Here is an 8,384-nt window from a genome sequence, read left to right as displayed (position 1 = left end):
AAGATAGGCCTTTTGTCAGCGCGGGGACCCGCGGGGGTCAGCCACCCAGCAGCTGCCTGGGCGCGCGGTGGCCCTGGGCAGCGCGGGGTTGCCCGGGGGGGTGATAACTCCTGCCCTCCCCTCTGCCGGGGGGCGCTGACCTTCCCAGCGGGGCACAGAGGGACCCTGCGGCCAAAGCAAACACGGCGGGGGAGGAAGATGCTGCAGCCCAGCCCTAGGAAGGTACCGGCGTCTCAACACCGACAGCATCACCTGAGTTTTGGGGTTTTTGCCCAGCTGGTGTGAAGGCACCGAGATGCTCCCGTGGCTTCCACCAGCTGAGAAACTGGCTCTTAGTTTTTTTTGGGGGGTGACAAATACATGTTCTAATTAAGATAATCATGCTTCAGCATCAATTCTGGCTCCCTAAAAGTTTCCTTGAGGAGCAGAGGATGAAGGATGCTATTGCCTCCAAGCAGAGTGCCCTGTGCAGGAGATGGGCCCAGGTTGTCTTCAGGGATGGGTGCAGGTTCTCCCCACCACCTGCAGCCCATGGCCAGGGTAGACTCTCCAGCATCCAGCCCTGTATAGAGTAGCTTTTTGGGGCAGGAATTGTGCTGGATATCTGTTCACCGGGCATTTCTTGCTCTTCCCAGCTCCTTGACACATGCAGTCAAGTCCTCTTTGCTGTACAAATTCTTCCTCGTGATGAAATATTTTGCTTGGAAGATTTCACGCATGGAGCAGCCGAGATTGAGGCAGGGTCAGCAGCCGTGGTTTATGTTCCTGTCATGCTGAAAATGCAGTTACTGGGTTTATGGAATGAGGTCTCCAGGTGGTGGCAATGAAATGCAGGAAAGTCTCAAACTGGGCGCGAGGCCTTTGCTTTGCTGATGTCTCCTGGCTTGTGGTTCACTCTGGTTCCTGGCCACTGAGGACACCATTCAGATCAGCCCAGTCGTGCTCATCCAGTTCAGTTACAAGATGACTTAAAAGCATCTGGACTTTCTTCTGAGGTCTTTTGAGGGAGGGGCAGATATGGGCACCATCAAAGCCTTGGGCAATGCTGCTGATGCACTGAAGAACAGCTCCTGTGCTGCCTTGCTCTCACTATCTACCCCCAGGAGGTGGCATGGTTGTGTTGGGTGAGGACCCAACTGGGGAGATTGAGGCCAGACATGAGGAAGAAACTGTTGCCCCTGAGGGTGGTGAGAGCCTGGCCCAGGTTGGGCAGAGAGGTGGTGGATGAACCATCCCTGGAGACATCCCAGGCCAGGCTGGACGGGGCTCTGAGCAACCTGAGCTGGTGAAGATGTCCCTGCTCATGGCAGGATGAGCTTGGAAGGTCCTTTCCAACCCAAACTGTTCTGTGATTCTGTGACTTCTTGAATGACAGGTGCTGGTTTGAGCACTGCAGATGGACAGAGGCTTCGCCAGCCCCCTCGGGGGGGATCCAGCATGGACTCCCTCCACCGAGCATCCCACTGTGGAGTCAGCTGGAGGAGCTGGTTATTTCCTTTCATATTAAAAAGCCGGAGCCCTGGCCTGAGATTAGGTAAGGAAGAAAAATTGCTGAATTCCCGCTTGGTGGGAGAACGGTGTTGAAAGCAAACCAGCAACTGGGCACAGACTTTCTTCTCGGAACATTTTTAAATTGCTTGCTCTTTAATGCTGTGGTTTAGGTTCAATGAATCTTTAGAGCTTGCTTTTCAACTTCCTGAAAATGCCATCTGATCATGAAATTAGAGCTAAACTAATAAGTCTTAACAAATATTAATCTAATGAATTTAGCTTATTTCTGTTTGTGGACCAGCAAAGAGGGAATTGCAATGTTCTCATATGTATTAATTATCTGAATGTATTCAACAAACCTTTCCTGACAGCTTCCAGCGTGAGGCTCAGTCATTAATATTTTGACTCCAAATTTTGTTTCTTAGTTGTGATCACCCTGTAAACTGAGCTACAGTTGCCCATTGGTTTGGGCAAAGAATCAGGTTGGGAGATGAGCTGGGTCTTGCACAGAAACTCTGAGCTTTGCTGTACGTTTTCCATTTTCTGAAGGGTTTTCCTCTCAGATGGACTCTGAATGTGTGCAGGATGACCTGGGTAGGAACAGAAATGCTGCGGAGTGAATCAAGGTCTCCAATCTGCAGGTTCCTTGTTGGTGTTGGGTTGAGGGACACCCAGGGCTTGGCTTGGTGGCTGGAGATGCTCCTGGATGTCTCTGGATGGTTTTCATGGGCCTCACCGTGATTATAAGATCACTGATGAACCTCTGCGGTGTCTGTGGTGTTGCACTGGGTTGTTGGTTTCGCTGGCTGATTTTGTGTGGGAAATTCCTCCAACAGCAGCACTGCTCTCACCGGGCACTGTGGTGCTTGCGCTGGTTCCCAAGCTGCAGGAGCAAACTGGGAGCTTTGCCAGCAGCAAAAGCGCTGGTCCTGTGCTTGTGTACGGCTACAGAGCCGGCAAATCTGGGTAGGTTCAGGTGGGTCAGACCAGGAGCACAAGAACCTGCTCAGCTGGAATTCTCCCCTTTTCACGGCTCTGCAAATGACCTGGGGTTTGGAAGCTGGAAACAACCTGGGCAAGACCCCTGCTTGCTCCTGCGAGCACCCGAGGGGCAGAGCTGTGCTGCTGCTCACTGGGATGGAGCATTATTTTAATTAATAGGTGCTTTGCTCAGCTTTGAAACATCTTCTGGGGGGTGGCAGCAGAGCTGCCCAGGTGCCTGCTGAGGCTCTAGCAGGGATTTTCTTCCTCCAGTGCACCCTCTGGGATCTGTAGACCCCCCTGCCCCGGGGAGAGGAGCTGGTTTGGCTTTGGGAGCAGGTGAGAGGCAGGAGATGCCATGCAGGGCCCCAGCTGCAGCGCTGGCCGTGACACCCTTTAATTGTCACACACCAACAGTGCAAACTAGCGACAGGAACGGGCTTGTTGCCGGCAGGTCTGTGCCCATCTCAAAGAGAAGATCTGCAGCTCAGCCTCCATCACCCAGCGCTGACGGGGTCGGAGCTGCTGCGGGTCCCAAACCCAGCTCTTGGTGGGGGGTCAGCAGGAAAGTCAGGAGCCCCTTTGTCAGCATCATCGGGCTGGTCTGAGCATGCTGAAGCTGTCGGCTGGAGGCTCGACAAACGTGTCGCTTTTTAAATTAGCGCTGGGTTGATTGGATTTGCCACGGGGAGGCTCTGACCAGCGGTGGGTGCCCGGCAGGTTGCTGTGCTCTTCCAAAATCTTGCACAGAGTCCAGAGAAGAGAATGGAGCTGGTGAGGGGCTGGAGCACAAGTGTGATGAGAGCGGCTGAGGGACCTGGGGGGTTCAGCTGGAGAACAGGAGCTGAGGGGAGACCTTCTGATCTCTGAACTGCCTGAAAGGAGCTGGGGAGCCAGGGGGGGTCGGGCTCTGCTCCCCAGGCACAAGCACCAGGAACAGAGGAAACGGCCTCAAGTTGCAGCAGGGGAGGTTGAGGTTGGATCTGAGGAACAATTTCTTCCCCAAAGGGCTGTGGGGCATTGGAACAGGCTGCCCAGGGCAGTGCTGGAGTCACCATCCCTGGAGGGTTGGACAGACGGACATGAGGTTCTCAGGGACATGGAGCAGCGCCAGGGCTGGGTTATGGTTGGACTCAATGAGCTTGAGGGTCTTTTCCAACCAAAATGATTCTGTGATTCTGTGACCCAGATGGAGATGTGCAGGGCTCTGGGATGGACTTTCCTCCCAACAGGACCCTCCTCTGGAGTTCACAGCCCCCCTGCCATAGGGCAGGTCTGTGCACTGATGGGCAAGGGATGGCATAGCACATGTGCCATAGGTGCTTTGATACTTGAAGACTGGGTAAAGCTTTTGGTTGTGCTTTCCCCAAATGAGCTGTTGCCCAAAATGCAGCAATTTACCTTCTCATGAAGAAATCCTCTAGGGAAGGTGTCCCTGTGGTCCCTGACATGGGCTTTGCAAACCACCAGCTCTCCCTGGGAGCTCCCCTTGTAGAAATGGGATAAAAAATAACTTGTGAATTAAACTTTAAGTCACTGGACAAAAACGCAAAACTCTTTATTTTGTTGTTTTTCTCTTGCAGCACCCTGTTTGCAGGATTCACCCTGTCCCTGCAGACAGGGTCCATGGGGATGTTCCCCTGGGGATGCACCAGCCCCTGGATCCTGCCGGGGTGCTGGGCCCTGACAGAGCATCAAGGAGCAGATTTCTGAGCTAAGACAGATCCAGAACAGACATAAAATTAAATATATGGCTGTCTGATTAAAGACAAATGATTTTTGGCAAATATTAATGTTCTGCTAGGAGTGTCACAGGAGCCCCTGCAGCACTCCTGGGAATATTTTATTATTATTATTATTTCCTTGTAGGTCTTCAGTTTGATATTTAAAATGCCCACCCCAGCCTGGCGCAGCCCTCTATGGGAAAGGCCACCAATGGCTGGGGACAAGGAGAGGGCAAGGTAGCCCTTGTCACCTCCCTGTGGTACCCGCTGCTCCCCTCTTTCCTCACCTGGAACATGGGCATGGAGGGGGGCAGAGCTGTGTTTGCAGCTCAGCTGATGTTGGAAGCATCTGCTGAGGTTGGTGCTGGCTGCAGAGAGGCCTTTCCCAGGGGAAAATAACCATGCAGGGAACCGGTGAGGACAGAGGCTTGAGTTTTAACACAAACATCTCGACTTTGGGGCAGGGGAGCTGCTAGATGTGATGGTCTTAGAAAACCTGATCCTTGGCAGCTGTCACAGACAACTGAGCGATGATGCTGTGACACCGGTGTAACCGTGTCACAGCAGAGTTTTCCTGGCATCGCGGCTTTTTTTTGAAGTTGGTTATCTTGGGGATCCCCCTTTGCTTAGACACAGCATCTGGCAGCACCTGGACCATCCCTGCTTGGGCTTGTGGAGCACCAAAGCCCTTGACCTCCCACCAAGGCTTTGCTGCCTCTTGCCGTGATGTCTCTGGGAGGAGGACCAGCCGTCCTCATCCCCTTTGTTCAGCTCCTCGCAGCCGTGGTGGCTCCGGTGAGCGGCAGCGCAGCAGTGACGGATGGCAGGGAGGTGACACCGAGATGGTCAGGGACCAAGTGGATGAGCTTTGCAGCATCGCTTCACTCACCGGCTGCTCCTCACTCACCGACTGCTCCATGGCGGCTCTTCTGCTCCCTGGATTTCATCAGATGCTCACTTCCCAAAGCAAACCTATGGTTAACTCTTTCTGCACCCCAGCAGCAAAGTGACAGTGGCTTTTGCATCAATCTCCTGAACCTTCCTGATTTACTACTTTTTTTTTTTTTTTGTCTCCAGACATTTGCTGCTCTCCCTTGTATTAATGGAAGCATCTTCCATCACCAAAAAGCCTCCGGGGCAGAGGCAAATGGCATCAATAGCTCTGCAGCCTGTCAGGAGCACATGCCTGCCAGCGAGCACCGGGAGGAGGGACAGTGTGACACGGGGAGCAGATGGGACCAGTCCTTTTCCATCCCCTTTGCCAGCAGCAGCCTCGGCCGGTTGGTGCCTCCTGGTCCAGCCAGGGCTCTCTGCATCCTCACCTCATGCTGTTTGCTCCGATCCCCCGGCAATTCCTTTCCTTCTTCCCCTTTTCTCCTGGAACATCTCCCCTGGTTGCTGGCCCAGCTCTGTGGCTTCTGCCCCATCTTCCTCCCTGCTCAGGAATATTTAGCGTTGGAGCCTGGGTTTGGGCTACTTGGTGCTTCAAGAGCATCATGGACTATTAGTGTGATGAACCAAGGGATGTAGAGGCTGGGGCAGGAAGTGATACAGGGCAGAGAGGAGGAATAAAGGGGGTTTCTTGCAAAGAAAACCCATTTATGCAATCGTCTCGCAGCTCGAGAGAAGAAATACCTTCATTTCTCCCTGGGAAACAAGGAGATGGCTCCGTGTGGCTGCTGCCTCCACGGCAGAGCTGTCGGGTCCTGTTGTGTGTGAGGAGTAAGATTGAGGGGGGAGGTCTGGGGGGCTTGTGGTGTGTGTGGCCCCACATTTGATAGTGGCAGAAGGAGGTGGGACCAAGCACTGATTTTATTATTATTATTAGTAGTAGTAGTAGTAGTAGTAGTATTTTAAAGTGGGATTTGCAGAAATGTAACTTGGAGCCCAGCAACCTGCCATCCTGCGGCCCTTCTGCCATGGGTGATGGGGACTTGGAGGGGGACGAGGAAGCTTCTGGCTGCTCAGTTTAGCCAGGGGAACAGAAGATCTCAAAAAAAAAGCCTATCCATGGGGAGGTGTGTTTGGAAAGCCACAGCTCTGTGCTCCTCTGCCCTCTGCCTGGCAGGGAAGGGTTCTCAGCATCTCCCACCCCCTTGTCCCCATGTGCAGGGGACTAAGGTGATGCTGTGTCCAGCACAGGGCTGTGGAGGCTCCAGGAAGCCTGAGGATAATAAACAACCAAAGGTTAGTGAAGCTGTTTTGCCAAATTTACGCCCGTTGCCAGCGAAGGGAGGGGGTGGCAGGAGCCGCGGCTGCTCCGCCGTGATAGCCGCATCCATCACGGTGTATCAGTGGCTGCGCTCCAGGAGGTATCGAGCGGCGTTTGCAGAGCTGGTGTCGGCTGTGTCACCCCCCCTCGTCCATCACCCAGCCTGGGGAGGACACCACAGCGAGGGGGGAGAGCTCAGCGATGATTTGGGAGCGGTGGGATCCGGCCCTGAGCTCTGCATCCCTCCACGCCACAGCGGCTGGGAGGTGACAAGGGTGACATGTCCAGGCAGGGCACGGGTGGCTTCATCACATGGAGCCTTTTCAAGGGAGGTTTATAGCAGCTGCTGCCAACTTTGCAGCCCCCCAGGGCAGCTGGGGCTGCAGCAGCACCGCTCTGGCTCTTCTTGGCTTTTCTTCCCAGCCATAGTGCCTCCTCCTGTCTTCCAGCACTTGTTTTGTCTCTGTTCCCGTCTCCTCTTTGCACGTACCATTCAAGTGGCTCTTGTCTATTTATTTTCTCTAATGGCATCGAGCTACAAGTGGCTGAACAGTTAAAATGAACACCATCAGGCTTTTTTTATTTCTTTTTTTTCCCCTCTTCCCCTTACAGTCACTCTGGAAATGGGGATATTTGCTCTTCTCTAGCTGTGTTCCCAAAGGCCTGTCCCGTTCCCTCTGTCCCCTTCCAAACCCATTGACCCAACTTCTACTGAATTCAGTGAATGCCGAAAGGCCTTAAAATGTGCAGCTCCCAGAGCTTTGCGGGGGGAACAAGCAGGTGGGTGGAGGGGGAAAAATCCTTTGATGTCTTCACCAAATGAAGCTGCAGGGTGAGCTGAGCCATCGCTGACGCTGGGGATGGGCGGCCACCACTCCCGCGGATGGAGGACCAGGCTCTTCTGCTCATGCACAAGGGACAATTAAAATGAATTTTGTGTCACCAGGAAGAGGCTTGTGTGGATCCCACCTATCGCATTGAGTTCCTGCTGCTTTTCTGGCTTTGTCTCTAAATCACCTGCTGGGACGGAGGCGGCCGAGTCGTGCTCCTGTCTCCTGTGGTGTGTGACAGGAACTGGGGCAAGGTCTGTACAGGTCCTGGGAGCGCAGGGTGGCCCTGAAATGTGGCTCCTGGCTGGGCTGGGGGGGTGATTGTGTGTGCAACATGAGGGACAGGATGACGTTTGCTGCTTGAAACCACCCCTGGCATGTGGTGGCCACTGCTGTGGCCTTAGGCTTTCCCTGTACCATAGAAATCCATGTTACAGCTGGCTTAGGAGCAGTGATTAACGCAGCTGTGATCCTCCAGGTTTGTTCCTCCTAAGTTAAACTGACCAACTTTGGGCAGAAAAAATAAAGGTTGTTTCCCCCTCTCTGAGTTATTTTTCCATGGTGCTGGCAACCCCAGCATCCCAGCAGCTGAACCACCCAAGCAGCCCCCACAACCAGAGCAAACGAAGGAACAACAAATGAGAATGCAATCAATCCTCTTGTAATTTGTAGGGTTAGTAGAAACATCACAGCTGGATTTTAAAGAAATATATGGTGTTGCCAAGCCAGAGCTTTATGAATTAAGTTGCATGTTTGCTGTTTCTCCCTTTTCCCTCTTGCCCCAAAACGCAAACAGTGATTGACTTCACAGCCATGAGACTTTAATACACTCAAAATTAAGTGATTCCTGAATATGCAGTGTGATTAGGAGATGGGAGCCAGCTGTTGGAGTAGACTCCAGCCCATCAATCCAGCGCTGCCTCGCTGCAGCTTGGGGTGCAGGGCAGGAGCTGTGCCACCGTGCCCAGGGTGGCATCCGCAGGGATTTCAAGTGATGGATCCTCACCCTGAGCCCCTCACCGTGGCTTCGGGGCCGTTTCGAGAATCGCTGTGGGGTGATGTTACACAGCAGGCACAAGTATGAGTATTGCTGGGGTAAATGGGATTTTGGGACTGGAGGGGGTCTGACCCCACGTGGCTTGTGCT

General features: G+C 53.4%; 1 long non-coding RNA gene across 1 annotated transcript; it reads left to right on the top strand.

The window, feature by feature from the left end:
• Nucleotides 1-8,082, top strand: LOC139829263 (uncharacterized). The gene is made up of 3 exons (XR_011741675.1): nucleotides 1-222; nucleotides 1,376-1,534; nucleotides 5,274-8,082. It is a non-coding gene; the product is annotated as an uncharacterized lncRNA (long non-coding RNA).
• The last annotated feature ends 302 nt before the right edge of the window (nucleotides 8,083-8,384 follow it).

The sequence above is a fragment of the Patagioenas fasciata genome, chromosome 17 (genome assembly GCF_037038585.1).
Source record: "Patagioenas fasciata isolate bPatFas1 chromosome 17, bPatFas1.hap1, whole genome shotgun sequence".
In the NCBI taxonomy this organism is placed as follows: domain Eukaryota; kingdom Metazoa; phylum Chordata; class Aves; order Columbiformes; family Columbidae; genus Patagioenas; species Patagioenas fasciata.
This window is presented reverse-complemented; position numbering and strand designations above follow the sequence as displayed.